The 12,218-nt window shown below is 41.1% G+C and overlaps 1 long non-coding RNA gene across 1 annotated transcript; it reads right to left on the reverse strand.

Moving 5' to 3' along the window:
• Positions 1–1,997: 1,997 nt before the first annotated feature.
• Positions 1,998–6,689, reverse strand: LOC110368116. The gene is made up of 9 exons (XR_004932238.1): positions 6,557–6,689; positions 5,992–6,270; positions 5,820–5,878; positions 5,597–5,700; positions 4,816–4,974; positions 4,542–4,692; positions 4,310–4,383; positions 4,000–4,160; positions 1,998–2,964 (listed from the first exon to the last, which is right to left on the reverse strand). It is a non-coding gene; the product is annotated as an uncharacterized LOC110368116 (long non-coding RNA).
• Positions 6,690–12,218: the final 5,529 nt, after the last annotated feature.

The raw sequence follows: 12,218 nt of genomic DNA on the forward strand, positions 1-12,218 counted from the left end.
CAGTGACAAGATTGGGGAGTGGTTAGCAAAGGACATGTTGAGAAGACGAAATCATTTAACTTTTAAGTTGAAGTTGTAAGCATTTTTTTAATCTAAATGACTGAGCTTTGTTTTAATGCAGTCAAGCATTAATGGTTTTCAGAATGCACTTTACTTTATTACATACCTCCATAAGAGATGCACTTTTTTTTGTTAAATTAAGATGCATGTTTGATGCATATCTGTGTCTTGCTACATGTTTTATAGCAGATTACCTTATTTTTTTGGTGAAATGAAAAGAAATAAATATTTGCAGTGTCAAAGTTGTTTTTTTTGTTATAGATTGGTCAAATCAGCTAATTCATCAGTTATCTATACTGCACAAAGTAGATTATATCAATATATTATGTTAATGTTGTGTTAATAAGAAAATGTAATTACATTTTAACATATCGGTATCGGTATCGGCCCTGAGAAGCAGGAAATTATCGGTTATCGGTATCGGTTGAAATTTTTAATATCGTGCATCACTAGTGCTTACCGTTTACACTCCAGAGTTATCTCGGTTACCGAGCTTGGCCTGGTCTCGGCTCAAAAAAGGGTAGTGTACAAAAGACTGTTAATTATTTGTTTTCAGCCCTCTAGTTTAGGTTCCTTATCAGTGTTTTAGATGTATTTTATTTCAGCCACTAGATGGCTTCACATTCATATTTGTTACATCTTGTATATGGATCTGAGCATTGAGTGGTGCGGCTCTCAAGGCTGATTTCGTTTACTTCGTTCTATTGTGTGCGTCCAATGAACATAAGTAATATTGTTGTTGGTTTAGTTCGGTTTCGTAAATGTCTGAGAGCTGTATTGTACTGTGTCCTGTCGAATATTATGGTTGTTTAGTGCTGTTTACTTGTATTATTGAGAGCTAAAGGTTAGCTGTTAGCATTAAGCTATTGAGCTCGTTTGATTGATGCAGCTGTTACCTTTTCCTGTTGAAACGCAGGGTTTATTATTATTATTGTTTACATTTTCGGGGTCGGATATCGGCCAGTTATTAGTCTGTGGTGATGTTTGAAGACATTTATTCATTTCTGGATATTTGGTTTATTGTGAAATGATTTATAGACAAAATCTCGTAATTTCTCTTTGTTTCTTTGTAGAAAACCACACACACACACACACATACACACTGTGAACCCATCACACGTGCCTTTATATGTATGGCTGAACCTCACGAGCTAATTAAAAGGAAGTAAAGCTCAATACTGGACTCGGACATTTTTTTCTTTCACTAACTCACCTGGACATATATATCAGCTGTTCTAACCCGACACCCTGGAGTGATTGTTTATCCATATTTAACATAACCGAATCAGCCTCAGTCTTCAGTACAGGTAGTGTAAACGGGGTAATAAATAACAAAACCAACAAAAAAATTACAGACAACCGACGCCAATGGTGACGTCACTGAAAAATATGCAGTATTATGTATATAGTGGCAGCCAAAGCCAACTATAGGGTTTATCTGTATAGAAATGCATATGTAAGCACCTGTAGGTGTTTGATAGCATGAGCTTGTATATGATGTCAGGTTTATCCATAAGCAAAATGCTCAATAGTAGTTATGAGGAGCCAAAGATCCGCCACCTGGAGCACCGAGGCAGACGCCGGAGAGACCAGAGCCCCAGACGTCCAAAGGGGCCACCAGAGCACAGAAGGACCAACACAGGGAAAACTGCCTGCCACACCCCAGAGAAGAGCAAAGGGGGGGGGGGGGGGGGGGGCAGCCCCAGGAGATCCCCCAGCAGCCACAGTGCTGAAGCCCGCAGGCTCCGCCGGCAGCCAGCTACGCTACAGCAGATCCAGCCATGGGCTTCAGGTTGCGACGCACTTTGCACGCCACGAACTCAAGAAACTCACGCGAGCTTTACAAAAGTGATTTAACATTAGGGGTGTGCAAAATAATAGTCATGACGATGCATCGCGATTCTAATATTGCGATCCAATGCATCGATTCTTGACGCCAAGAATCGATTATTAATTTAAAAAATTAATAAATAAAATTGCATGAATGGTTGGTGAACATCAGCCAAAAACAAGTGGAATACAATGAGAGTGGCTGAGGCATTACTGGTTTCCATAATTAAACACCGGGCTCAGCAACTCATGGTGCTGCAGATGTTGGGAGGAAATGATCATCCCTCAAAGCGCTGCTGCCCCGTCCTCCATATGCATGCGCAGCAAGTTCATGAGTTAAAACGGACGCTGATCGGATTATGGATCCGCATAAACCTGCCCTCACTCAAATACAATGTCGTTCCGACTGATGGATGGTAATAATTTGTTAATTCAACTTTAAAGTTTTAATTTGCAGACGTCTGAGTGAAGGAACTGTATGGTAGTGAGGAGCAAGGCTACAAACTAACTTTTCCAGAATCAAGTCTTTTGTTATTATGTAACCATAACAACATTTTGAGACACTCAGAATGATAAGATGCAGACCAAAATTAAAGACCCTTATGGAAAAAACAAAAAAGTGTCCTTAAAGGACATCCTCAAAAATGTAAAACCCTCACAAGAAAAACAAAGTTTTAAATGTCTGACAACCTTTTTGACTCTTTGAAGAAGAGCTGGAAATTGAAAACATAAACTTTTTTGTCCGATTCATTGATCAATCAAAAAAAATTGACTGGTTAATATATTAAAATAATTGTTAGTTGCAGCCCTAGATCTTTTAGAGCATGGCTTTAAGCTCCAATCAGTCCAAAGCCCTGCAACTTTTAGATGTGTTCCTGGCAGGACGCCGGCCCTCGAAGACTGGACTTTGACACCCCTGTTTTGTTGTCTGGTGGGCTGTACCTGAAGAGCTGGGCTCTGGGGTGAGAGATCCACACCGACAGCTGGGTGTGGATCTCTAGAACAAAGCAGCTCAGGGTCAGGAGGCTTTGGAGGATGGAGTTCATGTAGCAAGTAAGCCCCAGGTTGGGTGACCTTAAAACACACAAGGCAAAGAACCAGTCAGAACATGGGCTTCAGTTTCAACCCTTTTAAAAAGTTGTATAGTAGTTTTAGAGCAGAGGGTTTTGTATCACATTTTTCAGACTAAAAGGCATACTTAAAATACTTAAATTTTCTTTAAAAAAAAGTGTCCGGTCTGCCTCGGGCGTAGTTCACTCCACTGAGGTACGTACGTACACAGCTCATTCTTTACGACTTCTTGGTGGCTAGAAGTCTTCACATTGAACTGTTTTATATGTGACACTGAGCTTGATACACTGAGCCGCTCCAAGCAGGCGGTCACAAGGACACGCAGCATCACAGTCCCTCTGTTCTCACTGACAGGTGGGAGCCTGCTGGAAAAGAAATGGCTCTAGGTGCTCAGCTAGCTAATCCCACATCTTACCATCTGTTCCGCCGCTTCGTCCCGCTGGCAGAAAATGTGGGAATTGTAGGAATTTGCTCCGGGAAATGAAGGCAACAGTACACTCCATCTGTGAAGGGTAAAACGTCCATGGAGAGTCAGCGTGGACTCCACCAAGCTCACAGTACGCATATGTGAACATTTAGGCAGCCCGCGCCCCAGTAAGCGCAAGCAGCAATAAACCTAGTAAGTTAATTCAATTTAAAAGTTCATTTTGGCCTTATGTTAGAAACGGGGCAGTGTAGTCCAACTACTCTGTCCTCCAGACAGAGACGGATTGCTTTCCCTTTCAGGAGAGAGCTGTGTACGTGAAGGGGCAGAGGGATATTACACACTTAGGAAGAATATTTAGTGCCTTTATATGTGGACAAAGACACGTACATGGCCTTATTGTCTGAAAAATATAGGATCTAGCCTGTGGACGACAGACATGATCTGAAGTGGAAGGCTCTATATGTGTCCCTTCTTCGTCTTCATGTGGAAAGACTCTTTTGTGATAAAAAATTATTTCACTACAGCAAAAACTGAACATGCTGTGGTTGTTTCTGTTATTTATATGATACGGAGTTGATGCAATCAACAACATTCAGCTTGGTTCAACATACCTTATCATGAAATGTGTGGAGTGGTGTACCCAAAGATCTGAGATCCGGGGTGAGAGCTCCACACCGGCAGCTGGGTGTGGATCTCCTGAACAAAGCAGCTCAGGGTCAGGAGGCTTTGGAGGATGGAGTTCATGTAGCAAGTCATCCCGCTGTTGGGTAACCTTAAAACACACAAGACAAAGAACCAGAGTCAGAACATGGGCTTCAGTTCCAACCCATTTGAAATGTAGTACAGTGGTTTTAGAGCAGAGGGTTTTGTAAAATGTAGTCTGTAAAAAGCTTATTTATAGATTCTTGTGCTTTTGTTTACCCAAAGCAGACTAGCTCGTGATTGGGGATGGTTTCCTTAGTCAGTTGTTTAAGTCCTGGACTGTTGGATCTAGCCTGTGGACGACAGACATGATCTGAAGTGGAAGGCTCTGTATGTGTCTTTACTTCGTCTTCATGTGGAAAGTTTCTCTTTTGTGATAAAAAAAAAAAAAATTCACTACTGCAAATACTGAGTTAATGCTATCAACAACATTCAGCTTGGGTCAACATACCTTATCATGAAACAGTTGGGACAGGGTTAACCAAAACGATGTTTTTATCTTTTTCTTAGTCTGAGTGTTTCCTGACTCAGGAGAAGATTGTGTGCAGGGAAGATCCTGGTGTCCAGGTTTGGTATTTGCCACTTCCCTGGTTCTCTTTAAACTTCAGATTAAAAACATAAAAATTAATATCAGTGGAAATAGAAATCATGATGAATTTTTTTCTTCAGTAAAATGAAACCCAAATAATTGATTTGATGGCACAGACATGTTATAAAGCTTTTACCTCGTTTCTGTGGGAGAAGAGGTCAGAAATACTTCTCCGCTGTCTTCTTTCATGGTCTGTGAATCTTTCTCAGCTGCAAATGAGGGAAGAGTGCCACCATCAGGAGCAGTTTCCACCTGGACTTCATGTTGTCCTGAAGTGTCGTTCATGACGCAGACACTGGTGATAAAAAGAGAGAGATGTTTAACTGTGTACTTCAGCCATCCTAAGGCTGAATCCTATTACCTAGGCTATCCACGACCCCTTTCATGATCACATCACCCCAATACTGAAATCCCCTTCAGTGGCTCACGGTTTGGTTTAGTATATATTTTAAACTTTCAGTGCTTGTTTTTAAAGCTCTTAAAAGGAGCAATAAACACATTTTCACCACTAGTTTGGGCTTTTTAATGCCACAGATAATCACATTTGATGACTTTTAATGATTTTTAATGCCCGGCGGAAACGCTGCACTAGTCTCTCCACCCCGAGACGTTTCACTGTTGCTGCAGCTGTAAAATAAAGAAAAGGAAATACATGTTGTAGTGGCATACACCTCTAAAACACCAACATAACGAGAAATTATAAAACTGCAGTTGAAGTTTTATTTTACCTCCTTTCTGTCACGGAGGGTGACAGAATTGTGATGAGTCTACATTTTGTGGGAGATGGGTCTGCTTTTTCTTCTTCTGACTGAGTTCATTTGTGTGTATCACAGATGAACTCAGACCGTGCTGAGACAAATTACAACCCCTTTTCTTTGCTCCTTATTAATTAAAATAATCAGCTCTGCTAAACATACCTTCTTATGAAGTGTCCAATGATGCCACCTGGAGGTTTTTCTAATCCTTGGAGCCTCGCTGGTAGCAGTGGTTGTGGTGGAAGAGGGAGACGGTGGTCTGCAGGCTGATATCAGCAAAATGAGGAGAAAATGTCAAATTTTGGGTGTCCAAGTCATTTGTTGCAGGAAAATAAAATAAATTAAAACCACGTGGAAACAAATTAGGATTGTTATAAATATTTACCTCTTCTGCAGACTTGAGTTTTCGTCATCTCCATAGCCCACCTCCCTTAGAGGACTTTTCTGTTTAAAAGTTGTAAAAACAGGTATTTAAGTTTGATAATGTTATCTTTTCACAAATAAGTAGCAACAAGTAAAACTAAATTAAAAATCAAACTGAGTGGAAATCATCTTACCGCATTAAATCAAATCAGCAGATTACACAGAGAATCAGGTTCATTCCTTTCGTCGTTTACAAAGGAAGCAAAACATCTTCACACTCTTATTGAGAAAATAACTTGAAAAACGTGTTAAATTTAACCAAGTACTTCTCTGTCGTATTAAGATATCTAAAGTGGGTTTCCAATGCTCAGGAGACGTCTATCTGAGCGGGGAGCAGCCGAGTCGGGCGCCACGAAAACGGTTAGGGCGCCTCATGGTGGTAGTGGTTGTTTCCTGCCCCGTGGGCTAGCCGGCTAAATAGGATAAAAGTAAGAAATTAAACCACACATTTAGAATTTCGCATTAAATCATATGAACACATATGGTATGCTGGATTTAAGTCTGACATTTTAACCACAAATGGTATAGGGAGTATAAATTACAGCAATATCAGTTACGCTAGGATAGCGCCGACTAGCGGTTGATGTACAGCATTACCATGAATCAACGGCACTGTTTTGCTAACTAAGTACTAAAACAGAAAAAAAACATGTTTCCAAGCTTCGATGTCCTAAGTTACAATGTTCGAAATCGACTCACCAAGTTGAGCAATATATCGAAATATAATTGCGAAGTAACCCGACCGTTATAATTTGATTTCGAGCGGCTTTTAATGGCGGAAAGATCGCTTCCGGTGTCAGTTGAACCACTTCCGGTTTCCGCCAGCACGCCGGAATAAATTAACTCAACAAATTGTAAAGCCCCCTAGTGGAGCGGAAGGAGACAATCCAATGCGTTGCTATGAGGAACCTTCCCTGCAAGCTGATGTCTCCAAGTATTTGTGCTTTTACAAACACACGGAAATCAACAACATAGAAGCTGACCAAAGTGCTGCACTAAAAAAAAAAAAAAAAAAAAAACCACAATAATGATTACATAAGACTCTGATGTAAAAAAAAAAAAAAAAAAAGAAAATAATACAAATAGCTACAGTTGAAACACAGATAAAAAAAAAATTCACTTTGAGTTAAAAGCCAAAGAAAAAAAAGTCTGTTTTCAGACGAGTTTTAGAAACATCAAGAGATGGAGCTTGCCTGACCACCAGTGGCAGTTCATTCCACAATTTAGGAGTCAGAACAGCAAAAACTCTGTCTCCTCTGGATTTATAAGAAGACTTTGAGATAGATAAAAGCATCTGGTCCACAAATCTAAGAACACTGTTAGGGATTATGAGACTACAAAGACTGAACTGCAAAATCGGTTACCAGTGCCGGCCCAAGCCTCTTGGGGGCCCTAAGCAGAATTTGATTTGGGGGCCCCCCTCCCACCACGCAGAATCACCTATGCTAGAAGATGATTGATACAAATGTCATGCTATAATGTTATAGGGAATATTATAATAATAATCAAATAGTTTTTATTGATTTTTCATATTGAAACAAAAGACATCCCATTTAAAACATACAGAACAAAAGAGTAGGACTCAAAATTTACGTCACAAAAACAGCTCAAAAACATAGACAAACTAACGGCAAGACAGATCCTACTACCATACACACCACCCGTGTTCCAGTTAAAACTAGATACATATAATTATTATCATTGTGGTTGTTATTGCCATTCAAACCTGAGGGGGGGAAAAAGGGGGGGCGAGGCTGCTAGTTATGCTGAAGCAGATGAAAATTCCGATTCAAAATAGGAAATAAAAAGGTTGCCAGACCTTGAAATATCTCTTAGTGTTGCCCTGTAAAGTAATTCTAAGATGTTCCAACTTTAGGTGTGCCATCACCTCCTCTATCCATCTTTTGTGAGTTGGCAGTGCTGCCTTTATCCAATAGGGTGTTTTCAGCTGACGTCACGCTCACGTGACTACTCAGCGCGTCCGCCATATTGGGTGGCAGTCGTTTCGCACCGTTGACCTGCATTGTATGACGCCTTAGGCAGTATTGGAAGTGAACAATGGGGAAAACGTGTTTAATGGTTGGTTGCACGGCCCGTGGAGGTGGAGATCAACGCTCTTTCTATCGCCTACCAGCCGTAATAGTGAATCAGTGTGAAAAAAAAAAAAACAGCTGTCTGAACAACGCCATCACCTATGGCTGACACGGATATCCAGGTCCGATTTGGACGGTGTTAAGCTGGAATACGCCAGAGTCTGCGGTGCTCACTTTGTCACAGGTAATTAACTGTTAAGTATTTAAAACATATAAGAAGAATATATTAATAATAGGGCTTGGGCGTTATGACTTATTACTTTCTGCGGCTGTCATGTTGACTGCCTCCGCCGCCTCTACTGCCTATTACTACCGCATACTGTACTCCCTCTCTCAGCCGTGTTTTAATTTGATTAATTTCACCTTAACTTGATTTCAACCATGGTAAACCGTTGCTGTATTGTGGGCTGTAACAGCGCAACACATGATCGCCATGGGAAAAACATAGAAACAGATTAATTTTCCACCGCTTTCCTGCCTGGAGGCGCAACCACGGAGAACAACTGTTAGTGATAACAAAGAGTCGTCGGCTCGCTTGGATCGCGGCTGTAATTCGACCGAACATAACTTTCCACAGTATCCCGATGTCAATGAGAGTGTGTTCTAAACCTTTGAAACACATAGCAGCTAGTTAAAAGTACATTACATGCGCGAGTGGTTGTTAGCGCTAACGGTTAGCATGTGCTAACCCGTCCGAGCGCAGCTTACCTTTGAACGAGTTGCTGTGTTCCCACTGTTTGCTGGCTTTATGATCTGCAGCTCCTACCGGCGCCAATACGGTAAATACAACTTAATTTTGCACTGGTCATTGTTCTGCTTAAATAATTAAAGCCGCGAGCGGCGTCGATCGGCCCAGAGCCCGTCCGCCGGCCGCCAGCCACCGCAGAAGCATGCGACACATTTGCGTCGGATTGTTTACATTTTTACCATCTTATTAAAACTCACCCGTCCACGTATGATGGCGATTTCCTTGATGTACATAACCAGATGTGAACTGGTTGTGAGCCTCTAGACCCTTGTAAGCTCTCATTTCCTCAAGAGTGTGCAGAGGGTTTTCACCGAACACCAGGTAATGCATCTGGATTACGGCTAAACAAGGCACCGTGGAGGGTATAGGGGTCCATATGGTCGATCACGGAACATTTCCTCAGATATACGTCCTTATCTGGTCGCTCTAGCGTGCTGGGTACTTATCCATTCGCGATACGATAATACGTGTAAGACAACTAGAGATAAGGAAGTGTGCCACCCAATATGGCGGACCGGAAGTTGGCCAGTGACGTCAGTGAAAACACCCTATTTAATAAAATCAATCTCCTGGCCAACAATGACGAAAAGGCCATTGCTTTCCTTTGACAGTCGTTAATTCTGTTTCCCCCAGTGCCACCCCAAAAATGACTACCAAAGGAAATGGTTCAATATTTTTCTTGTAAATGGATGAAAAGGTTTTGAAGATTTTGATCCAGAATTCTTTGAGCCTGGGGAGAGACCAGAACATTTGAGATGTGTTGGCTGGAACATGTTTACATGTAGGGCAAGTCGGATCAGCTCCCTGGTAAATTCTTGCCAATTTGTCCCCCGTAAAATGAAGTCTATGTGCCACTTTAAACAGTGTTAGTCCATGTCTAACACATACAGACGAAGAATGTATGTGTTCTACTACCCAACTCCATTCATTATTTGATATGTCCAGCTCTAATTCTTCCTCCCATTTCCTTTTTATGTGGTCAAGGAATGAGGAAGCCACCCTCTGGATATTTACATAGAGCATAGAAACCGACCCCTTAGTAGTCAGATTCATATCCAATAGCCAATCTATCCACCCACTCTGTGGTGATTCAAGACGGAGGGAATGATCCTGCTCGCCGGAAATCAAAACTTCTTGACAGACTGAGAGCAAAGATTTCAAGAAACAAAAGCAAGGACCATAGGGAGGTTTCAGAAAATGAAACCATCAAAAATGCTCAAAAAAGTGTACGAAAAGTTGACATAGGATGGCAGAATTTTCCAGAAGGAAAATATTTTCAAGTTAGGACAAAGAAAGGTGGTGGAACAAGAAAAATTGCTGTGTCAAAGGACTGTAGAAAAAATGAGTTAGTTGAAAAGGCAGTTGGTTTGTTTTTGCCTGCTCAAAGAAGAAGAATCAGGGAAGAATCACGGATTTTGAGGTTGATGTAACAGATCTTCAGGAACATTCACTTGATGAGCATATCACTGTTGGAGAACTTTATGAGCAGACAAAACTACCCCTTCTGCGTTTTTACTAAACCACCAAAAGAAAGGACAGTGCCAGTGACTCAGAAACAGAAAGTGGCAGTGCAAATGCCCAACAGGATGTCATATATGTTGGAAACAGCAGTGTACTGACAAACAGCAGCAGGGATGATATTCACCTAGTTTATTCAATAGTTGACACGGGGGATTTATCCAGTGTCCAAGAGCCAGATGCAGCAATGAATGTGGACATTTTGGAAGATAGTGGCACAGTTACTTTTTTCACAGGACGTATTTCTAATACAGATACTGCTAGTCTTGATGACACCCTTCTGCTGTCTCCACAGTCATCTAGCCCAGGGCTTTCTTCTTCTCATCTTGATTCTTTTCAGGAGCCCATTGTTCAGAGAGAAAAAGTAAAAAAGAAAATCCTTGTTCTTCGCTGTGGCCAAATCCTTAAAGAACTAATTTCACATTTGTGTGCTGTGAGCGTTACTCAGGAAGACATATCTATTCAAGCGGATGGCAAGCAAGAAAAGGCTATTGATGATGGAGGAGTTTTGAGAGATGTGCTCTCCGAGTTTTTGCAAGACTTTTATGAACAGTGTACACTGGGCAATAACTTTAAGGTGCCCTTCTTGTGTCATGATTTTGGACAACAACAATGGGAAAGGGTTGGCGAATCATTGCCTTTGGCTGGCAAAAACAGAAGTACCTGTATCTCATAATTATGACTTTCTATCTCATAATTATGACTTTGAATCTCATAATTATGACTTTGAAAGTAGAAATTATGACTTTGAATCTCATAATTATGACTTTGAATATCGAAATTATGACTTTGAATATCGAAATTATGACTTTGTATCTCATAATTATGACTTTGTATCTCATAATTATGACTTTGAAAGTCAAAATTATGACTTTGAATCTCATAGTCCCCAAACGTGAAGCAGCTTGGTTGATGAAGATGCTTCTGGCTGATGTCCACAAGAAAAAAAATCAGTTAGCAGGTTTCATTATGGCCAAGTGAAGACCAGAAAAACTGTGGAGGTATAAACCTACCTGCAGATGCAGGATGATTATATCTCTGTGGTGGAGACTGAGGGTGGAGTTTTTGCAGGCTGATGGAAACTCTTCATTTTTTAATGAGGGTGGAGGTTAATAAAGAATTAAAGTTATCTAACCATCTACAAGTTTGTCTTGTCTGGTGAGCAAAAGTTCTGGAAACAGTTTCTTGGGCAGCTTTGGTTTGGGCTCCTCTGAAACGTCCACATCATAAAGGGGAGCATACGTCCCGCTCCCGTAGGACACAGACACTGTTGTCAGCCCATCTTCACATACAGTGCTGGTGAACGTAGCTTGTTCAGCCTCTCCCACGCCGCCTGTTGATGCGCTGCCCCACAGCCAGACTGTAAGGACACAGGTCACCAGTTTAGGACCTTTATGAAGGAAAATAAGTTGAACAATACGGATTCAGTTATATCCTAGAGTTTAAAACTTTCAGGTTTTCCTTCTGACTAACCTCCACATACTTTCAACCACTTCCTGGTAGATCTGCTGATATTCTTCTACCTCGTGGTTGTGGATCCTTAAAGGCTCGTCATGATTTTCCCCTGAAGCGGAGGACTGGCAGCTTGAGGGGTGAGGAACAAATCGCTGTAGAGAAGAGGGCAGGTTTACAACGATGGGCTGCCTCCATACATTTGCTCTCCTGTGGGGAAGGTGGACAGAGTGAGGAGAGTGAGAGCGCACCCCAGCTCACCTGGAGGAGATTAGCATTAAAGAAAAGTCAGGAGTCAAATCTAGTTTGAAATTCATCCAAAAAAAACACAAGGTTTCACTTTGGGGAGACACTTGCTCATTTTCAGTGATATTTCAATATAAATGTGATAATATATTAATACTCAGACTCAGACTTTAATGATCCCAGGGGGAAATTACTTTATATAAAACTCTTCTCCAAAATCTCCACAATTTAAGATATGATCATTTATTTATAAATTGCACTTTGTCATTTGTTGTCAATCTACAGCTATAAACTTTAGTTTTAT

Source organism: Fundulus heteroclitus, chromosome 13 (genome assembly GCF_011125445.2).
Source record: "Fundulus heteroclitus isolate FHET01 chromosome 13, MU-UCD_Fhet_4.1, whole genome shotgun sequence".
NCBI classification, from domain to species: Eukaryota; Metazoa; Chordata; class Actinopteri; order Cyprinodontiformes; family Fundulidae; genus Fundulus; species Fundulus heteroclitus.